The sequence below is a fragment of the Conger conger genome, chromosome 15, assembly GCF_963514075.1.
Source record: "Conger conger chromosome 15, fConCon1.1, whole genome shotgun sequence".
NCBI lineage: Eukaryota > Metazoa > Chordata > Actinopteri > Anguilliformes > Congridae > Conger > Conger conger.
Genome location: NC_083774.1, coordinates 32,795,380 through 32,820,118, shown reverse-complemented (window position 1 = coordinate 32,820,118; position 24,739 = coordinate 32,795,380). Strand labels below are relative to the sequence as shown.

Below are 24,739 nucleotides of genomic sequence, written 5' to 3'. Positions count from 1 at the left end.
TTAGAAATTTGGGTTTGAAACATATGCAAACTTGGGAGTGATTACACTCGACTCGTACCTGCGCCACCATTACTCAATATATGCTCCCGGGATTAGCACTATTGCTGAAATCTCAGTTCAGTGGAGAACTCAGAGGCTGAGGGTCTAGCCAACACAATACATGCAAAACACTGCCATGATAGTTGCGAGCCCAGGTCAGTGTAGCATTAAATGGGCTCCTTAGAGCTAATTAGACAGGAACCAGCGTCGTAACACCCAGAGGGTTCCCTTCGCACCAAATTACAAGAGCCATGCACCACCAATCCTTTTATGGGCCGAACTTGACGGCCTCACAGCTTAGAACTACCACGAATGTACCAAGCCGCTGATCAGTCGGTCTTCAGCCACCATTTCCCCCTGAGTATTCAGTTGTAATTTAGGCTGAAAAAGGTACAAGATGAATTAGAGTCATGGAGATCACGCAAGTTACAAACAAAATAGTTTATTCGCAGACAGGTTGGTTAATAGCTTTAGAATTCCAATAGTCAATTACAGAATACACAAATTAGGAATAGAGATAGAGTAAATCATCATACCTAGCCTGCGTTGGCTACACACAAACACAGAGTATAGAATATGCAGAGTGTGGGAAGCCGAATACGATCTTCCTGATATTTACATATACATACAATATGCTGTGTGGGAAGTCGAATACGATCTTCCGTTGCTACACATACATGGAACGTGCTGTGCGGGAAGCCAGGTACGGTCTTCCCAGATTGGTCTGTCTCCCTTGCTTTTATGCCAAATCATATGTTTGGACCAGGCGGCAGTGCCATAAATCAACCTGGAGGGTTGGTTGAATCTGGAATTTAGACCCCCACCCTTGGGGGTTGTTAAGTAGGGAAAATGAGATGATTACTAAGAGAGGACATGCAGGTTTTCCCTTGAGTTATTAAACTCCATTTGGTATGAAATGTATCTCATCCGATTCCTTGATTTTACTGGATCACATCCATACCAAACAGATTATATTTAATCCAGGAGAGCAGTCACCGGTGTAATGACAGCAGTGCCCAAATGAGGGCACTGTGGCATTGTCTGGAGTCTTCCCCCTTGGAAGTGACCAGGTATGGGGTCACAGGGAGGTCACCAATGTTCTGGAGGATTCTTTTCCCATGACCCAACTGCCCTTGGACTACTCATACATCTTTCCCTTGTCTTTGCCTGAAACTCCCCAAAAGGTAGTCTAAACAGCATTGACCAGAAACCCCAGCTTTCAGGCTCCTCACAAATGGCAGCCCTTCCTGACCTTAACCACTACGCTACAGGCCGCCCCATCATATCTAAGAATGATGTAGTTGGGAGTCTTCATGATAACTGCATTATGCTGTAAATATGTATTTGTACCTTTCATGGTAATATACCTTTTGGATAAACCTGATTTGGGTGAATGAAAGGAAATTAGACACAACCCCAGATTTCTTGGTTTCTTCGCCTTATCTCTAAAATCTAGGCCTTAGTTCTTGACCCTAAAAACCTGTAATTTACTGCCAACCCCCACCAGGCAGTGGTCAGGGGGCTAAAACACATGGGTTCTACAGAGACAGATTTTGCCCAGTATCCCCTCGGCTCCTGAATGGTTATGATATCAAAGGTAGACTGTTACAAAAACTAGACCATTACACCAGTCGCACTGAACCAATCAGAATAACACCAAACATTACTATATTCTGACCTGGGATTATCATGAAACATCTTTATGCCATCTCCAGTATTCCTGGGCTCTAACCCTGAAGGAATGTGAGAGAAGGGGGGCTCCCCCACAGGCATGTGTGCCAAAAGGTGGGGGCTAACAATGTATGCTCCGGGAGGGGGAAGTCAGCAAGCTGACCAGCGCATGAGACCAAGTGTTAATTATGACTGGCTTACAAGTGTAATCAATATTCAATAAAACTTGTTCCTAATATGAATTTGTGTTTTGTTCCCTGAGATCTGGATCTCTTTTGGAATATCAGAATTTTAGTTTTATTCATATTTACTGCCAGGGCCCATACTGTGTATGACAGTACTGTTGTAGCAGATCTTGAGTGAGGGACAGTAAGACCAGTGGCCGGTTGCATGAAACACCTTAGGTGTTTCCCTTATCTCTGACACTTAAGGGTTGATTTCCCATTAGCTAAGGGAATTACCTGAGGGTGTTGCATATAAACCCTTAGACATTTATCTTAGGTAAGGGAACTGCTTTGCTGCAATGTTTGAGGTTTTACTGTAACAAAATTTGACCATAGCCATAGATGCTTTATCTCATCGGTTATGATCACTTCCTGTTTGCTATACAATCAGATTAGGTTTTAACCCCTAACCTACGGTAGCCTAGCTATATTTTATTTTATTTTATGAAAATGGAAAATACGGAAAACAAAAAAAGGAAACCAAATTCAATGGATTAGGAGATGTGTATACTGTTAGAGGAAAAACATTTCAAAAAGTGAACTCAATCCAACTGTGACAGCGACCAAAAACATAAAACATGGGACGAAATAACAGATTAGATTAATGCTAGAAATATAGCCGAGGGGTCACCTTCGGTCAAAAAATCTGTTTCGGCAATCCGCGACTGGCCCCCGCGCCCTAAGCGAGAATCATACCCCTAGACCAACGAGCCCACAGGCAGAGTGAAGGTGGAACTCCAGACAGTTACTGATTGAAAGAGCCCATAATTCATAGTCTCTTTGCTGAGCCTTATCATAGAAAAATGGCCACATCTGCTTGATAAATCCATTTCAGTTCAGCGCAATGGATTCATGTTCAGCATCAGCAATTCAGCTTTTTGTGGTCAATCGAAGTGTGCCTCAATCGTGTCATGAAAGACTATGCAAAAATGTCAACTTGCTGTTACTTTCAGAGGTGGTTTCATTCTGCAGTCAGAAATTCATGGACAGCACTGCACAAAATAAATCCTGTTCAACCACCTGTGGCCTACTATGCCCGGGCTGCAATGCACTGTAAAGACAGTCATTTTGAACAAACGGTCAATCAAAATCCTGTTTTCAACATACTCATTATAAGATCATAAACAAATGGAGTTTTCTTGGATTGCCTAAACAGTTGTAGGCATAGGTGGGCTAAAGACCGGCTGTAGCTCATTGGTTCAAAAAACAATGATATTTCTTTGGACATAAACAGGTTTAACATTGAAATCAAAAAAAGCATTCTTGTTTTTATTTGTTGCTCTGACTATTTGCTAGGACATACATACGATACATTTCAAAAGGAGAGGACATGTTACCTTGCCAGACAATGGTTTCTTCTGGAAGCACATTTACACAAGTGAATGGACCAGTAATGCAAAAAGGAGTGAATGGTCCAGAATGTTTGGGGCGATTAACAATTATAAGTCTTCAGTGCATTCAAGACATTTTTCACTCCAAATCAAGAGCTGCAATTATATGTTGTGAAGCTTTCAAAATGTACAAAATTCGAGCGCGTCTAAATTTCAAAGCATACATGCATGTTCACTAAGAAGAAACAAATGCCAAAACACAGTCAATGCAGGAACTTCATTGCATTTAGCGAAACACTTTCATCACACAATGTAAAATAGACTTTACATGGCCACGATAGTCATTAACAAAAATGTCATTCATGAATACTGTCAAGAAAAAAAGCTGCACAAGAGCATAATGGGTAGCTCTATGACTGATTTGGGTTGTCAGTGGTTTAGCGCAGATCTCATGGTGTGAGGATGTCATCTTGTAATTGCGTATTGAGACAATGGCAAAGGCCAGAAATCCTAAGCACCAGCCAAAAGAGCAGTGCTGACTGTTTTTTTGGAGGGCTCGTCCGGGATTTGAACCCTGGACCTCTCGCACCCAAAGCTAGAATCAACCCCTAGACCAACGAGCCCACAGGCAGAGTGCTGGTGGACCTCCAGACAGTTACTAATTGAAAGATCCCATAATTCATAGTCTCTTTGCTGAGCCTTATAATAGAAAAATGGCCACATCTGGTTGAAAAATCCATTTCAGTTCAGCGCAATGGATTCATGTTCAGCATCAGCAATTCAGCTTTTTGTGGTCAATCGAAGTGTGCCTCAATGGTGTCATGAAAGACTATGCAACAATGTCAACTTACTGTTACTTTCAGAGGTGGTTTCATTCTGCAGTCAGAAATTCATGGACAGCACTGCACAAAATAAATCCAGTTCAACCACCTGTGGCCTACTATGCCCGGGCTGCAATGCACTGTAAAGACAGTCATTTTGAACAAACGGTCAATCAAAATCCTGTTTTCAACATACTCATTATAACATCATAAACAAATGGAGTTTTCTTGGATTGCCTAAACAGTTGTAGGCATAGGTGGGCTAAAGACCGGCTGTAGCTCATTGGTTCAAAAAACAATGACATTTCTTTGGACATGAACAGGTTTAACATTGAAATCAAAAAAAGCATTCTTGTTTTTATTTGTTGCTCTGACTATTTGCTAGGACATACATACGATACATTTCAAAAGGAGAGGACATGTTACCTTGCCAGACAATGGGTTCTTCTGGAAGCACATTTACACAAGTGAATGGACCAGTAATGCAAACAGGAGTGAATGGTCCAGAATGTTTGGGGCGATGAACAATTATAAGTCTTCAGTGCATTCAAGACATTTTTCACTCAAAATCAAGAGCTGCAATTTTATGTTGTGAAACTTTCAAAATGTACAAAATTCGAGCGCGTCTAAATTTCAAAGCATACATGCATGTTCACTAAGAAGAAACAAATGCCAAAACACAGTCAATGCAGGAACTTCATTGCATTTAGCGAAACACTTTCATCACACAATGTAAAATAGACTTTACATGGCCACGATAGTCATTAACAAAAATGTCATTCATGAATACTGTCAAGAAAAAAAGCTGCACAAGAGCATAATGGGTAGCTCTATGACTGATTTGGGTTCTCAGTGGTTTAGCGCAGATCTCATGGTGTGAGGATGTCATCTTGTAATTGCGTATTGAGACAATGGCAAAGGCCAGAAATCCTAAGCAACAGCCCAAAGAGCTGCGCTAACTGTTTTTTTTGGAGGGCTCGTCCGGGATTTGAACCCGGGACCTCTCGCACCCTAACCTAGAATCATACCCCTAGACCAACGAGCCCACAGGCAGAGTGCAAGTGGACCTCCAGACAGTTACTAATTGAAAGAGCCCATAATTCATAGTCTCTTTGCTGAGCCTTATCATAGAAAAATGGCCACATCTGGTTGAAAAATCCATTTCAGTTCAGCGCAATGGATTCATGTTCAGCTTCAGCAATTCAGCTTTTTGTGGTCAATCGAAGTGTGCCTCAATGGTGTCATGAAAGACTATGCAACAATGTCAACTTACTGTTACTTTCAGAGGTGGTTTCATTCTGCAGTCAGAAATTCATGGACAGCACTGCACAAAATAAATCCAGTTCAACCACCTGTGACCTGCTATGCCCGGGCTGCAATGCACTGTAAAGACAGTCATTTTCAACAAACGGTCAATCAAAATCCTGTTTTCAACATACTCATAATAACATCATAAACAAATGGAGTTTTCTTGGATTGCCTAAACAGTTGTAGGCATAGGTGGGCTAAAGACCGGCTGTAGCTCATTGGTTCAAAAAACAAAGACATTTCTTTGGACATAAACAGGTTTAACATTGAAATCAAAAAAAGCATTCTTGTTTTTATTTGTTGCTCTGACTATTTGCTAGGACATACATACGATACATTTCAAAAGGAGAGGACATGTTACCTTGCCAGACAATGGTTTCTTCTGGAAGCACATTTACACAAGTGAATGGACCAGTAATGCAAAAAGGAGTGAATGGTCCAGAATGTTTGGGGCGATGAACAATTATAAGTCTTCAGTGCATTCAAGACATTTTTCACTCCAAATCAAGAGCTGCAATTATATGTTGAGAAGCTTTCAAAATGTACAAAATTCGAGCGCGTCTAAATTTCAAAGCATACATGCATGTTCACTAAGAAGAAACAAATGCCAAAACACAGTCAATGCAGGAACTTCATTGCATTTAGCGAAACACTTTCATCACACAATGTAAAATAGACTTTACATGGCCACGATAGTCATTAACAAAAATGTCATTCATGAATACTGTCAAGAAAAAAAGCTGCACAAGAGCATAATGGGTAGCTCTATGACTGATTTGGGTTGTCAGTGGTTTAGCGCAGATCTCATGGTGTGAGGATGTCATCTTGTAATTGCGTATTGAGACAATGGCAAAGGCCAGAAATCCTAAGCACCAGCCAAAAGAGCGGTGCTGACTGTTTTTTTGGTGGGCTCGTCCAGGATTTGAACCCAGGACCTCTCGCACCCTAAGCGAGAATCATACCCCTAGACCAACGAGCCCACAGGCAGAGTGTACGTGGACCTCCAGACAGTTACTAATTGAAAGAGCCCATAATTCATAGTCTCTTTGCTGAGCCTTATCATAGAAAAATGGCCACATCTGGTTGAAAAATCAATTTCAGTTCAGCGCAATGGATTCATGTTCAGCATCAGCAATTCAGCTTTTTGTGGTCAATCGAAGTGTGCCTCAATGGTGTCATGAAAGACTATGCAACAATGTCAACTTACTGTTACTTTCAGAGGTGGTTTCATTCTGCAGTCAGAAATTCATGGACAGCACTGCACAAAATAAATCCAGTTCAACCACCTGTGACCTGCTATGCCCGGGCTTCAATGCACTGTAAAGACAGTTATTTTGAACAATCGGTCAATCAAAATCCTGTTTTCAACATATTCATTATAACATCATAAACAAATGGAGTTTTCTTGGATTGCCTAAACAGTTGTAGGCATAGGTGGGCTAAAGACCGGCTGTAGCTCATTGGTTCAAAAAACAATGACATTTCTTTGGACATAAACAGGTTTAACATTGAAATCAAAAAAAGCATTCTTGTTTTTATTTGTTGCTCTGACTATTTGCTAGGACATACATACGATACATTTCAAAAGGAGAGGACATGTTACCTTGCCAGACAATGGTTTCTTCTGGAAGCACATTTACACAAGTGAATGGACCAGTAATGCAAAAAGGGGTGAATGGTCCAGAATGTTTGGGGCGATGAACAATTATAAGTCTTCAGTGCATTCAAGACATTTTTCACTCCAAATCAAGAGCTGCAATTATATGTTGAGAAGCTTTCAAAATGTACAAAATTCGAGCGCGTCTAAATTTCAAAGCATACATGCATGTTCACTAAGAAGAAACAAATGCCAAAACACAGTCAATGCAGGAACTTCATTGAATTTAGCGAAACACTTTCATCACACAATGTAAAATAGACTTTACATGGCCACGATAGTCATTAACAAAAATGTCATTCATGAATACTGTCAAGAAAAAAAGCTGCACAAGAGCATAATGGGTAGCTCTATGACTGATTTGGGTTGTCAGTGGTTTAGCGCAGATCTCATGGTGTGAGGATGTCATCTTGTAATTGCGTATTGAGACAATGGCAAAGGCCAGAAATCCTAAGCACCAGCCAAAAGAGCGGTGTTGACTGTTTTTTTGGTGGGCTCGTCCAGGATTTGAACCCAGGACCTCTCGCACCCGAAGCGAGAATCATACCCCTAGACCAACGAGCCCACAGGCAGAGTGAACGTGGACCTCCAGACAGTTACTAATTGAAAGAGCCCATAATTCATAGTCTCTTTGCTGAGCCTTATCATAGAAAAATGGCCACATCTGGTTGAAAAATCAATTTCAGTTCAGCGCAATGGATTCATGTTCAGCATCAGCAATTCAGCTTTTTGTGGTCAATCGAAGTGTGCCTCAATGGTGTCATGAAAGACTATGCAACAATGTCAACTTACTGTTACTTTCAGAGGTGGTTTCATTCTGCAGTCAGAAATTCATGGACAGCACTGCACAAAATAAATCCAGTTCAACCACCTGTGACCTGCTATGCCCGGGCTTCAATGCACTGTAAAGACAGTTATTTTGAACAATCGGTCAATCAAAATCCTGTTTTCAACATATTCATTATAACATCATAAACAAATGGAGTTTTCTTGGATTGCCTAAACAGTTGTAGGCATAGGTGGGCTAAAGACCGGCTGTAGCTCATTGGTTCAAAAAACAATGACATTTCTTTGGACATAAACAGGTTTAACATTGAAATCAAAAAAAGCATTCTTGTTTTTATTTGTTGCTCTGACTATTTGCTAGGACATACATACGATACATTTCAAAAGGAGAGGACATGTTACCTTGCCAGACAATGGTTTCTTCTGGAAGCACATTTACACAAGTGAATGGACCAGTAATGCAAAAAGGGGTGAATGGTCCAGAATGTTTGGGGCGATGAACAATTATAAGTCTTCAGTGCATTCAAGACATTTTTCACTCCAAATCAAGAGCTGCAATTATATGTTGAGAAGCTTTCAAAATGTACAAAATTCGAGCGCGTCTAAATTTCAAAGCATACATGCATGTTCACTAAGAAGAAACAAATGCCAAAACACAGTCAATGCAGGAACTTCATTGCATTTAGCGAAACACTTTCATCACACAATGTAAAATAGACTTTACATGGCCACGATAGTCATTAACAAAAATGTCATTCATGAATACTGTCAAGAAAAAAAGCTGCACAAGAGCATAATGGGTAGCTATATGACTGATTTGGGTTCTCAGTGGTTTAGCGCAGATCTCATGGTGTGAGGATGTCATCTTGTAATTGCGTATTGAGACAATGGCAAAGGCCAGAAATCCTAAGCACCAGCCAAAAGAGCGGTGCTGACTGTTTTTTTGGTGGGCTCGTCCAGGATTTGAACCCAGGACCTCTCGCACCCTAAGCGAGAATCATACCCCTAGACCAACGAGTCCACAGGGAGAGTGTGCGTGGACCTCCAGACAGTTACTAATTGAAAGAGCCCATAATTCATAGTCTCTTTGCTGAGCCTTATCATAGAAAAATGGCCACATCTGGTTGAAAAATCAATTTCAGTTCAGCGCAATGGATTCATGTTCAGCATCAGCAATTCAGCTTTTTGTGGTCAATCGAAGTGTGCCTCAATGGTGTCATGAAAGACTATGCAACAATGTCAACTTACTGTTACTTTCAGAGGTGGTTTCATTCTGCAGTCAGAAATTCATGGACAGCACTGCACAAAATAAATCCAGTTCAACCACCTGTGACCTGCTATGCCCGGGCTTCAATGCACGGTAAAGACAGTTATTTTGAACAATCGGTCAATCAAAATCCTGTTTTCAACATATTCATTATAACATCATGAACAAATGGAGTTTTCTTGGATTGCCTAAACAGTTGTAGGCATAGGTGGGCTAAAGACCGGCTGTAGCTCATTGGTTCAAAAAACAATGACATTTCTTTGGACATAAACAGGTTTAACATTGAAATCAAAAAAAGCATTCTTGTTTTTATTTGTTGCTCTGACTATTTGCTAGGACATACATACGATACATTTCAAAAGGAGAGGACATGTTACCTTGCCAGACAATGGTTTCTTCTGGAAGCACATTTACACAAGTGAATGGACCAGTAATGCAAAAAGGGGTGAATGGTCCAGAATGTTTGGGGCGATGAACAATTATAAGTCTTCAGTGCATTCAAGACATTTTTCACTCCAAATCAAGAGCTGCAATTATATGTTGAGAAGCTTTCAAAATGTACAAAATTCGAGCGCGTCTAAATTTCAAAGCATACATGCATGTTCACTAAGAAGAAACAAATGCCAAAACACAGTCAATGCAGGAACTTCATTGCATTTAGCGAAACACTTTCATCACACAATGTAAAATAGACTTTACATGGCCACGATAGTCATTAACAAAAATGTCATTCATGAATACTGTCAAGAAAAAAAGCTGCACAAGAGCATAATGGGTAGCTCTATGACTGATTTGGGTTGTCAGTGGTTTAGCGCAGATCTCATGGTGTGAGGATGTCATCTTGTAATTGCGTATTGAGACAATGGCAAAGGCCAGAAATCCTAAGCACCAGCCAAGAGAGCGGTGCTGACTGTTTTTTTGGTGGGCTCGTCCAGGATTTGAACCCAGGACCTCTCGCACCCTAAGCGAGAATCATACCCCTAGACCAACGAGCCCACAGGCAGAGTGTACGTGGACCTCCAGACAGTTACTAATTGAAAGAGCCCATAATTCATAGTCTCTTTGCTGAGCCTTATCATAGAAAAATGGCCACATCTGGTTGAAAAATCAATTTCAGTTCAGCGCAATGGATTCATGTTCAGCATCAGCAATTCAGCTTTTTGTGGTCAATCGAAGTGTGCCTCAATGGTGTCATGAAAGACTATGCAACAATGTCAACTTACTGTTACTTTCAGAGGTGGTTTCATTCTGCAGTCAGAAATTCATGGACAGCACTGCACAAAATAAATCCAGTTCAACCACCTGTGACCTGCTATGCCCGGGCTGCAATGCACTGTAAAGACAGTCATTTTGAACAATCGGTCAATCAAAATCCTGTTTTCAACATATTCATTATAACATCATAAACAAATGGAGTTTTCTTGGATTGCCTAAACAGTTGTAGGCATAGGTGGGCTAAAGACCGGCTGTAGCTCATTGGTTCAAAAAACAATGACATTTCTTTGGACATAAACAGGTTTAACATTGAAATCAAAAAAAGCATTCTTGTTTTTATTTGTTGCTCTGACTATTTGCTAGGACATACATACGATACATTTCAAAAGGAGAGGACATGTTACCTTGCCAGACAATGGTTTCTTCTGGAAGCACATTTACACAAGTGAATGGACCAGTAATGCAAAAAGGGGTGAATGGTCCAGAATGTTTGGGGCGATGAACAATTATAAGTCTTCAGTGCATTCAAGACATTTTTCACTCCAAATCAAGAGCTGCAATTATATGTTGAGAAGCTTTCAAAATGTCCAAAATTCGAGCGCGTCTAAATTTCAAAGCATACATGCATGTTCACTAAGAAGAAACAAATGCCAAAACACAGTCAATGCAGGAACTTCATTGCAGTTAGCGAAACACTTTCATCACACAATGTAAAATAGACTTTACATGGCCACGATAGTCATTAACAAAAATGTCATTCATGAATACTGTCAAGAAAAAAAGCTGCACAAGAGCATAATGGGTAGCTCTATGACTGATTTGGGTTGTCAGTGGTTTAGCGCAGATCTCATGGTGTGAGGATGTCATCTTGTAATTGCGTATTGAGACAATGGCAAAGGCCAGAAATCCTAAGCACCAGCCGAAAGAGCGGTGCTGACTGTTTTTTTGGTGGGCTCGTCCAGGATTTGAACCCAGGACCTCTCGCACCCTAAGCGAGAATCATACCCCTAGACCAACGAGCCCACAGGCAGAGTGTACGTGGACCTCCAGACAGTTACTAATTGAAAGAGCCCATAATTCATAGTCTCTTTGCTGAGCCTTATCATAGAAAAATGGCCACATCTGGTTGAAAAATCAATTTCAGTTCAGCGCAATGGATTCATGTTCAGCATCAGCAATTCAGCTTTTTGTGGTCAATCGAAGTGTGCCTCAATGGTGTCATGAAAGACAATGCAACAATGTCAACTTACTGTTACTTTCAGAGGTGGTTTCATTCTGCAGTCAGAAATTCATGGACAGCACTGCACAAAGTAAATCCAGTTCAACCACCTGTGACCTGCTATGCCCGGGCTTCAATGCACTGTAAAGACAGTTATTTTGAACAATCGGTCAATCAAAATCCTGTTTTCAACATATTCATTATAACATCATAAACAAATGGAGTTTTCTTGGATTGCCTAAACAGTTGTAGGCATAGGTGGGCTAAAGACCGGCTGTAGCTCATTGGTTCAAAAAACAATGACATTTCTTTGGACATAAACAGGTTTAACATTGAAATCAAAAAAAGCATTCTTGTTTTTATTTGTTGCTCTGACTATTTGCTAGGACATACATACGATACATTTCAAAAGGAGGGGACATGTTACCTTGCCAGGCAATGGTTTCTTCTGGAAGCACATTTACACAAGTGAATGGACCAGTAATGCAAAAAGGGGTGAATGGTCCAGAATGTTTGGGGCGATGAACAATTATAAGTCTTCAGTGCATTCAAGACATTTTTCACTCCAAATCAAGAGCTGCAATTATATGTTGAGAAGCTTTCAAAATGTACAAAATTCGAGCGCGTCTAAATTTCAAAGCATACATGCATGTTCACTAAGAAGAAACAAATGCCAAAACACAGTCAATGCAGGAACTTCATTGCATTTAGCGAAACACTTTCATCACACAATGTAAAATAGACTTTACATGGCCACGATAGTCATTAACAAAAATGTCATTCATGAATACTGTCAAGAAAAAAAGCTGCACAAGAGCATAATGGGTAGCTATATGACTGATTTGGGTTCTCAGTGGTTTAGCGCAGATCTCATGGTGTGAGGATGTCATCTTGTAATTGCGTATTGAGACAATGGCAAAGGCCAGAAATCCTAAGCACCAGCCAAAAGAGCGGTGCTGACTGTTTTTTTGGTGGGCTCGTCCAGGATTTGAACCCAGGACCTCTCGCACCCTAAGCGAGAATCATACCCCTAGACCAACGAGTCCACAGGCAGAGTGTGCGTGGACCTCCAGACAGTTACTAATTGAAAGAGCCCATAATTCATAGTCTCTTTGCTGAGCCTTATCATAGAAAAATGGCCACATCTGGTTGAAAAATCAATTTCAGTTCAGCGCAATGGATTCATGTTCAGCATCAGCAATTCAGCTTTTTGTGGTCAATCGAAGTGTGCCTCAATGGTGTCATGAAAGACTATGCAACAATGTCAACTTACTGTTACTTTCAGAGGTGGTTTCATTCTGCAGTCAGAAATTCATGGACAGCACTGCACAAAATAAATCCAGTTCAACCACCTGTGACCTGCTATGCCCGGGCTGCAATGCACTGTAAAGACAGTCATTTTGAACAATCGGTCAATCAAAATCCTGTTTTCAACATATTCATTATAACATCATAAACAAATGGAGTTTTCTTGGATTGCCTAAACAGTTGTAGGCATAGGTGGGCTAAAGACCGGCTGTAGCTCATTGGTTCAAAAAACAATGACATTTCTTTGGACATAAACAGGTTTAACATTGAAATCAAAAAAAGCATTCTTGTTTTTATTTGTTGCTCTGACTATTTGCTAGGACATACATACGATACATTTCAAAAGGAGAGGACATGTTACCTTGCCAGACAATGGTTTCTTCTGGAAGCACATTTACACAAGTGAATGGACCAGTAATGCAAAAAGGGGTGAATGGTCCAGAATGTTTGGGGCGATGAACAATTATAAGTCTTCAGTGCATTCAAGACATTTTTCACTCAAAATCAAGAGCTGCAATTATATGTTGAGAAGCTTTCAAAATGTACAAAATTCGAGCGCGTCTAAATTTCAAAGCATACATGCATGTTCACTAAGAAGAAACAAATGCCAAAACACAGTCAATGCAGGAACTTCATTGCATTTAGCGAAACACTTTCATCACACAATGTAAAATAGACTTTACATGGCCACGATAGTCATTAACAAAAATGTCATTCAGGAATACTGTCAAGAAAAAAAGCTGCACAAGAGCATAATGGGTAGCTATATGACTGATTTGGGTTGTCAGTGGTTTAGCGCAGATCTCATGGTGTGAGGATGTCATCTTGTAATTGCGTATTGAGACAATGGCAAAGGCCAGAAATCCTAAGCACCAGCCAAAAGAGCGGTGCTGACTGTTTTTTTGGTGGGCTCGTCCAGGATTTGAACCCAGGACCTCTCGCACCCTAAGCGAGAATCATACCCCTAGACCAACGAGCCCACAGGCAGAGTGTACGTGGACCTCCAGACAGTTACTAATTGAAAGAGCCCATAATTCATAGTCTCTTTGCTGAGCCTTATCATAGAAAAATGGCCACATCTGGTTGAAAAATCAATTTCAGTTCAGCGCAATGGATTCATGTTCAGCATCAGCAATTCAGCTTTTTGTGGTCAATCGAAGTGTGCCTCAATGGTGTCATGAAAGACTATGCAACAATGTCAACTTACTGTTACTTTCAGAGGTGGTTTCATTCTGCAGTCAGAAATTCATGGACAGCACTGCACAAAATAAATCCAGTTCAACCACCTGTGACCTGCTATGCCCGGGCTGCAATGCACTGTAAAGACAGTCATTTTGAACAATCGGTCAATCAAAATCCTGTTTTCAACATATTCATTATAACATCATAAACAAATGGAGTTTTCTTGGATTGCCTAAACAGTTGTAGGCATAGGTGGGCTAAAGACCGGCTGTAGCTCATTGGTTCAAAAAACAATGACATTTCTTTGGACATAAACAGGTTTAACATTGAAATCAAAAAAAGCATTCTTGTTTTTATTTGTTGCTCTGACTATTTGCTAGGACATACATACGATACATTTCAAAAGGAGAGGACATGTTACCTTGCCAGACAATGGTTTCTTCTGGAAGCACATTTACACAAGTGAATGGACCAGTAATGCAAAAAGGGGTGAATGGTCCAGAATGTTTGGGGCGATGAACAATTATAAGTCTTCAGTGCATTCAAGACATTTTTCACTCCAAATCAAGAGCTGCAATTATATGTTGAGAAGCTTTCAAAATGTCCAAAATTCGAGCGCGTCTAAATTTCAAAGCATACATGCATGTTCACTAAGAAGAAACAAATGCCAAAACACAGTCAATGCAGGAACTTCATTGCAGTTAGCGAAACACTTTCATCACACAATGTAAAATAGACTTTACATGGCCACGATAGTCATTAACAAAAATGTCATTCATGAATACTGTCAAGAAAAAAAGCTGCACAAGAGCATAATGGGTAGCTCTATGACTGATTTGGGTTGTCAGTGGTTTAGCGCAGATCTCATGGTGTGAGGATGTCATCTTGTAATTGCGTATTGAGACAATGGCAAAGGCCAGAAATCCTAAGCACCAGCCGAAAGAGCGGTGCTGACTGTTTTTTTGGTGGGCTCGTCCAGGATTTGAACCCAGGACCTCTCGCACCCTAAGCGAGAATCATACCCCTAGACCAACGAGCCCACAGGCAGAGTGTAAGTGGACCTCCAGACAGTTACTAATTGAAAGAGCCCATAATTCATAGTCTCTTTGCTGAGCCTTATCATAGAAAAATGGCCACATCTGGTTGAAAAATCAATTTCAGTTCAGCGCAATGGATTCATGTTCAGCATCAGCAATTCAGCTTTTTGTGGTCAATCGAAGTGTGCCTCAATGGTGTCATGAAAGACAATGCAACAATGTCAACTTACTGTTACTTTCAGAGGTGGTTTCATTCTGCAGTCAGAAATTCATGGACAGCACTGCACAAAGTAAATCCAGTTCAACCACCTGTGACCTGCTATGCCCGGGCTTCAATGCACTGTAAAGACAGTTATTTTGAACAATCGGTCAATCAAAATCCTGTTTTCAACATATTCATTATAACATCATAAACAAATGGAGTTTTCTTGGATTGCCTAAACAGTTGTAGGCATAGGTGGGCTAAAGACCGGCTGTAGCTCATTGGTTCAAAAAACAATGACATTTCTTTGGACATAAACAGGTTTAACATTGAAATCAAAAAAAGCATTCTTGTTTTTATTTGTTGCTCTGACTATTTGCTAGGACATACATACGATACATTTCAAAAGGAGGGGACATGTTACCTTGCCAGGCAATGGTTTCTTCTGGAAGCACATTTACACAAGTGAATGGACCAGTAATGCAAAAAGGGGTGAATGGTCCAGAATGTTTGGGGCGATGAACAATTATAAGTCTTCAGTGCATTCAAGACATTTTTCACTCCAAATCAAGAGCTGCAATTATATGTTGAGAAGCTTTCAAAATGTACAAAATTCGAGCGCGTCTAAATTTCAAAGCATACATGCATGTTCACTAAGAAGAAACAAATGCCAAAACACAGTCAATGCAGGAACTTCATTGCATTTAGCGAAACACTTTCATCACACAATGTAAAATAGACTTTACATGGCCACGATAGTCATTAACAAAAATGTCATTCAGGAATACTGTCAAGAAAAAAAGCTGCACAAGAGCATAATGGGTAGCTATATGACTGATTTGGGTTGTCAGTGGTTTAGCGCAGATCTCATGGTGTGAGGATGTCATCTTGTAATTGCGTATTGAGACAATGGCAAAGGCCAGAAATCCTAAGCACCAGCCAAAAGAGCGGTGCTGACTGTTTTTTTGGTGGGCTCGTCCAGGATTTGAACCCAGGACCTCTCGCACCCTAAGCGAGAATCATACCCCTAGACCAACGAGCCCACAGGCAGAGTGTACGTGGACCTCCAGACAGTTACTAATTGAAAGAGCCCATAATTCATAGTCTCTTTGCTGAGCCTTATCATAGAAAAATGGCCACATCTGGTTGAAAAATCAATTTCAGTTCAGCGCAATGGATTCATGTTCAGCATCAGCAATTCAGCTTTTTGTGGTCAATCGAAGTGTGCCTCAATGGTGTCATGAAAGACTATGCAACAATGTCAACTTACTGTTACTTTCAGAGGTGGTTTCATTCTGCAGTCAGAAATTCATGGACAGCACTGCACAAAATAAATCCAGTTCAACCACCTGTGACCTGCTATGCCCGGGCTGCAATGCACTGTAAAGACAGTCATTTTGAACAATCGGTCAATCAAAATCCTGTTTTCAACATATTCATTATAACATCATAAACAAATGGAGTTTTCTTGGATTGCCTAAACAGTTGTAGGCATAGGTGGGCTAAAGACCGGCTGTAGCTCATTGGTTCAAAAAACAATGACATTTCTTTGGACATAAACAGGTTTAACATTGAAATCAAAAAAAGCATTCTTGTTTTTATTTGTTGCTCTGACTATTTGCTAGGACATACATACGATACATTTCAAAAGGAGAGGACATGTTACCTTGCCAGACAATGGTTTCTTCTGGAAGCACATTTACACAAGTGAATGGACCAGTAATGCAAAAAGGGGTGAATGGTCCAGAATGTTTGGGGCGATGAACAATTATAAGTCTTCAGTGCATTCAAGACATTTTTCACTCAAAATCAAGAGCTGCAATTATATGTTGAGAAGCTTTCAAAATGTACAAAATTCGAGCGCGTCTAAATTTCAAAGCATACATGCATGTTCACTAAGAAGAAACAAATGCCAAAACACAGTCAATGCAGGAACTTCATTGCATTTAGCGAAACACTTTCATCACACAATGTAAAATAGACTTTACATGGCCACGATAGTCATTAACAAAAATGTCATTCATGAATACTGTCAAGAAAAAAAGCTGCACAAGAGCATAATGGGTAGCTCTATGACTGATTTGGGTTGTCAGTGGTTTAGCGCAGATCTCATGGTGTGAGGATGTCATCTTGTAATTGCGTATTGAGACAATGGCAAAGGCCAGAAATCCTAAGCACCAGCCAAGAGAGCGGTGCTGACTGTTTTTTTGGTGGGCTCGTCCAGGATTTGAACCCAGGACCTCTCGCACCCTAAGCGAGAATCATACCCCTAGACCAACGAGCCCACAGGCAGAGTGTACGTGGACCTCCAGACAGTTACTAATTGAAAGAGCCCATAATTCATAGTCTCTTTGCTGAGCCTTATCATAGAAAAATGGCCACATCTGGTTGAAAAATCAATTTCAGTTCAGCGCAATGGATTCATGTTCAGCATCAGCAATTCAGCTTTTTGTGGTCAATCGAAGTGTGCCTCAATGGTGTCATGAAAGACTATGCAACAATGTCAACTTACTGTTACTTTCAGAGGTGGTTTCATTCTGCAGTCAGAAATTCATGGACAGCACTGCACAAAATAAATCCAGTTCAACCACCTGTGACCTGCTATGCCCGCGCTTCAAAGCACTGTAAAGACAGTTATTTTGAACAATCGGTCAATCAAAATCCTGTTTTCAACATATTCATTATAACATCATAAACAAATGGAGTTTTCTTGGATTGCCTAAACAGTTGTAGGCATAGGTGGGCTAAAGACCGGCTGTAGCTCATTGGTTCAAAAAACAATGACATTTCTTTGGACATAAACAGGTTTAACATTGAAATCAAAAAAAGCATTCTTGTTTTTATTTGTTGCTCTGACTATTTGCTAGGACATACATACGATACATTTCAAAAGGAGAGGACATGTTACCTTGCCAGACAATGGTTTCTTCTGGAAGCACATTTACACAAGTGAATGGACCAGTAATGCAAAAAGGGGTGAATGGTCCAGAATGTTTGGGGCGATGAACAATTATAAGTCTTCAGTGCATTCAAGACATTTTTCACTCAAAATCAAGAGCTGCAATTATATGTTGAGAAGCTTTCAAAATGTACAAAATTCGAGCGCGTCTAAATTTCAAAGCATACATGCATGTTCACTAAGAAGAAACAAATGCCAAAACACAGTCAATGCAGGAACTTCATTGCATTTAGCGAAACACTTTCATCACACAATGTAAAATAGACTTTACATGGCCACGATAGTCATTAACAAAAATGTCATTCATGAATACTGTCAAGAAAAAAAGCTGCACAAGAGCATAATGGGTAGCTATATGACTGATTTGGGTTGTCAGTGGTTTAGCGCAGATCTCATGGTGTGAGGATGTCATCTTGTAATTGCGTATTGAGACAATGGCAAAGGCCAGAAATCCTAAGCACCAGCCAAAAGAGCGGTGCTGACTATTTTTTTGGTGGGCTCGTCCAGGATTTGAACCCAGGACCTCTCGCACCCTAAGCGAGAATCATACCCCTAGACCAACGAGCCCACAGGCAGAGTGTACGTGGACCTCCAGACAGTTACTAATTGAAAGAGCCCATAATTCATAGTCTCTTTGCTGAGCCTTATCATAGAAAAATGGCCACATCTGGTTGAAAAATCAATTTCAGTTCAGCGCAATGGATTCATGTTCAGCATCAGCAATTCAGCTTTTTGTGGTCAATCGAAGTGTGCCTCAATGGTGTCATGAAAGACTATGCAACAATGTCAACTTACTGTTACTTTCAGAGGTGGTTTCATTCTGCAGTCAGAAATTCATGGACAGCACTGCACAAAATAAATCCAGTTCAACCACCTGTGACCTGCTATGCCCGGGCTGCAATGCACTGTAAAGACAGTCATTTTGAACAATCGGTCAATCAAAATCCTGTTTTCAACATATTCATTATAACATCATAAACAAATGGAGTTTTCTTGGATTGCCTAAACAGTTGTAGGCATAGGTGGGCTAAAGACCGGCTGTAGCTCATTGGTTCAAAAAACAATGACATTTCTTTGGACATAAACAGGTTTAACATTGAAATCAAAAAAAGCATTCTTGTTTTTATTTGTTGCTCTGACTATTTGCTAGGACATACATACGATACATTTCAAAAGGAGAGGACATGTTACCTTGCCAGACAATGGTTTCTTCTGGAAGCACATTTACACAAGTGAATGGACCAGTAATGCAAAAAGGGGTGAATGGTCCAGAATGTTTGGGGCGATGAACAATTATAAGTCTTCAGTGCATTCAAGACATTTTTCACTCCAAATCAAGAGCTGCAATTATATGTTGAGAAGCTTTCAAAATGTACAAAATTCGAGCGCGTCTAAATTTCAAAGCATACATGCATGTTCACTAAGAAGAAACAAATGCCAAAACACAGTCAATGCAGGAACTTCATTGCATTTAGCGAAACACTTTCATCACACAATGTAAAATAGACTTTACATGGCCACGATAGTCATTAACAAAAATGTCATTCATGAATACTGTCAAGAAAAAAAGCTGCACAAGAGCATAATGGGTAGCTATATGACTGATTTGGGTTCTCAGTGGTTTAGCGCAGATCTCATGGTGTGAGGATGTCATCTTGTAATTGCGTATTGAGACAATGGCAAAGGCCAGAAATCCTAAGCACCAGCCAAAAGAGCGGTGCTGACTGTTTTTTTGGTGGGCTCGTCCGGGTTTTGAACCCAGGACCTCGCGCACTTTAGCTAAAACTCCCTAAACCGAAACCCATTCATTCTCGATGGTAGTCCTAAACCACTACGGATGTAATATATTTTCCGCCACCGCGTTGAACCCGACGGAGCCCTGGCGCTATTTCCCGTTTTCCGCCGCGGCCAATGAGAAGACGGAATGAGAGACAGCGAGAGCCGGCCACAGAGAGAGAGATAGAGCGAGAGAGAGCGACGAGTTTGATCGGATTTTATTGATATTTTATTCGCGTTTACATTTTTAAACCGACCGAACCGAAGATTTCTTTTGACCATTGCCATCGTCAGGACGAAAGAATCGCCACTTAAATCATCTGGATCGCCGATCCTGTCGTCAGTCAGTCTACTTATTAAGGTAAGTTACCTCATCCGATAGCAACACGACGTTAATTTATTGTGAACGTAATTTATTGGTAACCTTTCGTCGCGCAAATGTAAAGTGGCACAACGTTTATGAAAAGCTACTTTTGAATAATGTCGATGGGAAAAGTTTTTGGTAGCTGTCTGGGTAGCTAGTAGTGGGAGTCATTTGTAAAGTTAACTTTTACGGTATCTAGGGACGCTGTTCACAGCAGCCGTGGTATCTAGGGACGCTGTTCACAGCAGCTGTGGGTGTAACGTTACTACGAAGTTAGATTACTACGAGGGGGTAGCGATTATTATTATTATTATTATTATTATTATTATTATTATTTTTGTTGTTGTTGTTATTACTATTGGCACTTTTTGTACACCTGTTTCATTCTACAGATGTAATAGTGCATACATACAAATATCACACATTTACAGTTCAGCTTGTGTGGTCTAAGCTGCTCTGACTTTTGTTAAAATTTAAATAATCTTTTTGTCCAAAAGATTTTTTACCTGTCAAATATGGTTATTTCTCATGAACAATTACATGTCCTCTGAGCAATGTCTTGTCTATTTCTTCAGCTTCAGCACCTGCTGCAGTCACCAGAGCGCCAATTAAGTCTACAGGCAGAGGTATGGAGAGGCTATCCTCTCATAACAAATATTTTATTACTTTGGTTTGTTTTTTTGGCCGTGTTCTGCCTGTCTTCTTTACTTCTTTACGTTCTATTAAGAGAGAACCTTGCAGTGTCAAACATCTTTTAATGGATTGGCGAGTTTACAATTGTAATCTCTGAAATATAGCATTTATAAAAATGGATAAAAATGGTTTCAGAATGTGAGTTTGACTCTTTCCAATGTGACTTTTTCCTTCAGAGCTGAGTGGTCCCACATCAACAGTGTCCAGAGGCAGTCCTGTATATGTGCATGCCTCCTCCTTGCGTGGTAAATATATTCATAACCATTACATCACTTTAGTTGTTCATGCTGAAATTAGATCCGAACATAGATTTTTCTTTGCCTGAATAGCTTCTCCTGCACCATGTACAGCCTCCAAAAATCAGCCCGCAGCCATTCTGTCAAGAACAGAGGGTACTGATGTACCTTCAGTGCCAGTGAAGGCCCCCATTCCAGTCCCAGTGGAACTTCTGCGCGTGTTCGTGGCGCTCACTGAAGCAGTAGCGCAAAGTATGGCATTGAATCTTACCCAATAGTAAATACTCTGTGAAGAGCCATCATTCATTATATTTACTTTTTATTTCTTACTTCCTTTGTGATAATATACTACAATTGTGGAAATTATACAATAGTTTGACTGATGACCCTTTGTCTCAAAGTTCACAGTGGAGTTGCTACAACAGCGCCACATCTCTCTGTCTCTGACAATATGTCCTGTTTTACATCCTCCAGCCCCTGCCACACATGAGCCAGAGACACGACTGGATGAAGGTGAGCCTCACTCCGTAAAAACACAACTGAAGTGATTGTTGAGTGTTATTGTGTCAGCTCTTAGATACTTTGTTAATTTAGTGTTTTAAGTCAGTAACCCCATACTTTGTGTTTTGTAGCAGTAATACAGCCAGCAACAACTTCTCCTGCCCAGCTAAGGTATTTTCCAATACCAAGCACAAGGCATGGCAAGGGAGATGACCTGGAGTGAGTTTCAGACCACTGCCTTTTATGAAAAGGATAACAAAGAAAACAAAGATCAATTATCTTGATCAACTGAGAGAGGAAAATGAAGCACACACGTGTGCACACAGACACGAGCATGTACACACACACACAAACGCACACGCATACACACACGCACGCACACACACACACTCGCACGCACGAACGCACAGACATGCGCATGTACACACACACACGCACACACACAGATACACACAGTGCTTCCAGGCCCCCACCCCCCAACATTGAACATTGGAACATTGTAAAATGCCTTTTTTTGGGAAAGGTTTATATATTCGTTCCCTTTGTTTAAGTGTATGTTTGTGCTGTTGCCGCACAGTTTTTTTACATAGATGTTGCATACCTAGTAATTAAAGAGTTTGTATTGTATAAGGGTGTCTTAATATGTGTGTGTATTGGGTACTGTATCAGGATGTGTATGTGTGTCTGTTAATATCACTGAAATTAAAAAATTATGTTTGTATTAAAGCAATGACTCCAGTGTTGATATGTGTAGGAATTTGGTCCTTTGTGAAGTAAAACTTGTAGTCCAAAATTCAGATCAATAACAATTTATTAATTCAGCAAAAATAGTCTTAATTACAGAATGAAGCGTATCATTTCAATCACAAAATCATGTTGTATGAGAATGAGCTTTTATGCCCCAAACCTCCTGAAGTAAAATGCTGAAATAAAATGCAGGTCCCGTCCCTGATGAGGTGACAGGCAGACGAATATGCATTATTTTGTACGCATGTGATGTGGAAGGAAAACAAATGGTTGTTCCTAACCCCCTTTGATCATCGAGTAGGGTTGAGGTGTTAGGTGACCATCAAAGAACACTGAAGCAGGAAATGTATTCTTCTTGATGATATTCATTTTTATGATTATTTTACTGAAATGTCAAGAAACTAAACTTTTTTTCTTGAACCACTTTGTGTAATATAACCAATCAACTAAGAACATTTTGATTTAAATTATCAAAAGATCAAAATAAAATGACCTTGAAGAGAGTCATGCTCTTTGTGCAGTTGAAGGTGGTTTTATCAATGAAATAATTGTTAGGCCTATTTATCTCTTAGGCCCCTGTATAAAATCACTGAATCAAAAATCATTATGCTCACGATCGCAAAGCATTCAAATATCAAATATCTAATGAGTGTCAGGACCTCAAAGGAATGAATCTTTCTTTGTTGATGAGCAAATTATGGAATTATACAAAACAAATATGAAATGAAAAAAAAATTTTTTAATTATGAAAAGTTTTTTACTGAAAATCTGCTAGAACAGCATTTGTCACAGATACAGGCCAATGCACTCTGGATTCAGTGGACTTTATCTTAATCCCGCTATTAGGAATGGCTTTGAATACCCTTTTCAGGCTGTTATCTGAGGGGGGAAACAAATGTACATTCCAAAAACAGGAATCGTACTCACAACTAGAATTGAGTATTACACCCATCAGCATTGTCACTTTATATTTATATATTTTCCTTTTTATGAGTTGCTATAAAAGGTTATTGTACAACATCACTTGAGTGGATCACATTAACTTAAAAAGGTGAGGTTTATAATGTTTAAATAACAGCCGGAGCTGGATTCGAACCATTATTTCAAGAGAGGCGTCACCTTCGGTCAAAAAATCTGTTACGGCAATCCGCGACTGGCCCCCGCGCCCTAAGCGAGAATCATACCCCTAGACCAATGAGCCCAAAGGCAGAGTGAAGGTGGACCTCCAGACAGTTACTAATTGAAAGAGCCCATAATTCATAGTCTCTTTGCTGAGCCTTATCATAGAAAAATGGCCACATCTGGTTGAAAAATCCATTTCAGTTCAGCGCAATGGATTCATGTTCAGCATCAGCAATTCAGCTTTTTGTGGTCAATCGAAGTGTGCCTCAATGGTGTCATGAAAGACTATGCAGCAATGTCAACTTACTGTTACTTTCAGAGGTGGTTTCATTCTGCAGTCAGAAATTCATGGACAGCACTGCACAAAATAAATCCAGTTCAACCACCTGTGGCCTACTATGCCCGGGCTGCAATGCACTGTAAAGACAGTCATTTTCAACAAACGGTCAATCAAAATCCTGTTTTCAACATACTCATTATAACATCATAAACAAATGGAGTTTTCTTGGATTGCCTAAACAGTTGTAGGCATAGGTGGGCTAAAGACCGGCTGTAGCTCATTGGTTCAAAAAACAATGACATTTCTTTGGACATAAACAGGTTTAACATTGAAATCAAAAATAGCATTCTTGTTTTTATTTGTTGCTCTGACTATTTGCTAGGACATACATACGATACATTTCAAAAGGAGAGGACATGTTACCTTGCCAGACAATGGTTTCTTCTGGAAGCACATTTACACAAGTGAATGGACCAGTAATGCAAAAAGGAGTGAATGGTCCAGAATGTTTGGGGCGATGAACAATTATAAGTCTTCAGTGCATTCAAGACATTTTTCACTCAAAATCGAGAGCTGCAATTATATGTTGTGAAGCTTTCAAAATGTCCAAAATTCGAGCGCGTCTAAATTTCAAAGCATATATGCATGTTCACTAAGAAGAAACAAATGCCAAAACACAGTCAATGCAGGAACTTCATTGCATTTAGCGAAACACTTTCATCACACAATGTAAAATAGACTTTACATGGCCACGATAGTCATTAACAAAAATGTCATTCATGAATACTGTCAAG

General features: G+C 40.1%; 1 long non-coding RNA gene and 9 other non-coding genes across 10 annotated transcripts; 1 reads left to right on the top strand and 9 right to left on the bottom strand.

Annotated features, from left to right (window-relative positions):
- Positions 1-6,301: 6,301 nt before the first annotated feature.
- Positions 6,302-6,373, bottom strand: trnap-agg (transfer RNA proline (anticodon AGG)). The gene has a single exon. It is a non-coding gene; the product is annotated as a tRNA-Pro (tRNA).
- Positions 6,374-7,543: 1,170 nt separating this feature from the next.
- Positions 7,544-7,615, bottom strand: trnap-cgg (transfer RNA proline (anticodon CGG)). The gene has a single exon. It is a non-coding gene; the product is annotated as a tRNA-Pro (tRNA).
- Positions 7,616-10,027: 2,412 nt separating this feature from the next.
- On the bottom strand, positions 10,028-10,099 carry trnap-agg (transfer RNA proline (anticodon AGG)). The gene has a single exon. It is a non-coding gene; the product is annotated as a tRNA-Pro (tRNA).
- A 1,170-nt stretch (positions 10,100-11,269) lies between these two features.
- trnap-agg (transfer RNA proline (anticodon AGG)) lies at positions 11,270-11,341 on the bottom strand. The gene has a single exon. It is a non-coding gene; the product is annotated as a tRNA-Pro (tRNA).
- Positions 11,342-13,753: 2,412 nt separating this feature from the next.
- trnap-agg (transfer RNA proline (anticodon AGG)) lies at positions 13,754-13,825 on the bottom strand. The gene has a single exon. It is a non-coding gene; the product is annotated as a tRNA-Pro (tRNA).
- Positions 13,826-14,995: 1,170 nt separating this feature from the next.
- trnap-agg (transfer RNA proline (anticodon AGG)) lies at positions 14,996-15,067 on the bottom strand. Its single transcript has one exon. It is a non-coding gene; the product is annotated as a tRNA-Pro (tRNA).
- A 1,170-nt stretch (positions 15,068-16,237) lies between these two features.
- trnap-agg (transfer RNA proline (anticodon AGG)) lies at positions 16,238-16,309 on the bottom strand. The gene has a single exon. It is a non-coding gene; the product is annotated as a tRNA-Pro (tRNA).
- A 1,170-nt stretch (positions 16,310-17,479) lies between these two features.
- Positions 17,480-17,551, bottom strand: trnap-agg (transfer RNA proline (anticodon AGG)). Its single transcript has one exon. It is a non-coding gene; the product is annotated as a tRNA-Pro (tRNA).
- A 1,170-nt stretch (positions 17,552-18,721) lies between these two features.
- On the bottom strand, positions 18,722-18,793 carry trnap-agg (transfer RNA proline (anticodon AGG)). The gene has a single exon. It is a non-coding gene; the product is annotated as a tRNA-Pro (tRNA).
- A 2,437-nt stretch (positions 18,794-21,230) lies between these two features.
- On the top strand, positions 21,231-22,389 carry LOC133112118 (uncharacterized). The gene is made up of 4 exons (XR_009705038.1): positions 21,231-21,304; positions 21,389-21,547; positions 21,770-21,808; positions 21,928-22,389. It is a non-coding gene; the product is annotated as an uncharacterized LOC133112118 (long non-coding RNA).
- Positions 22,390-24,739: the final 2,350 nt, after the last annotated feature.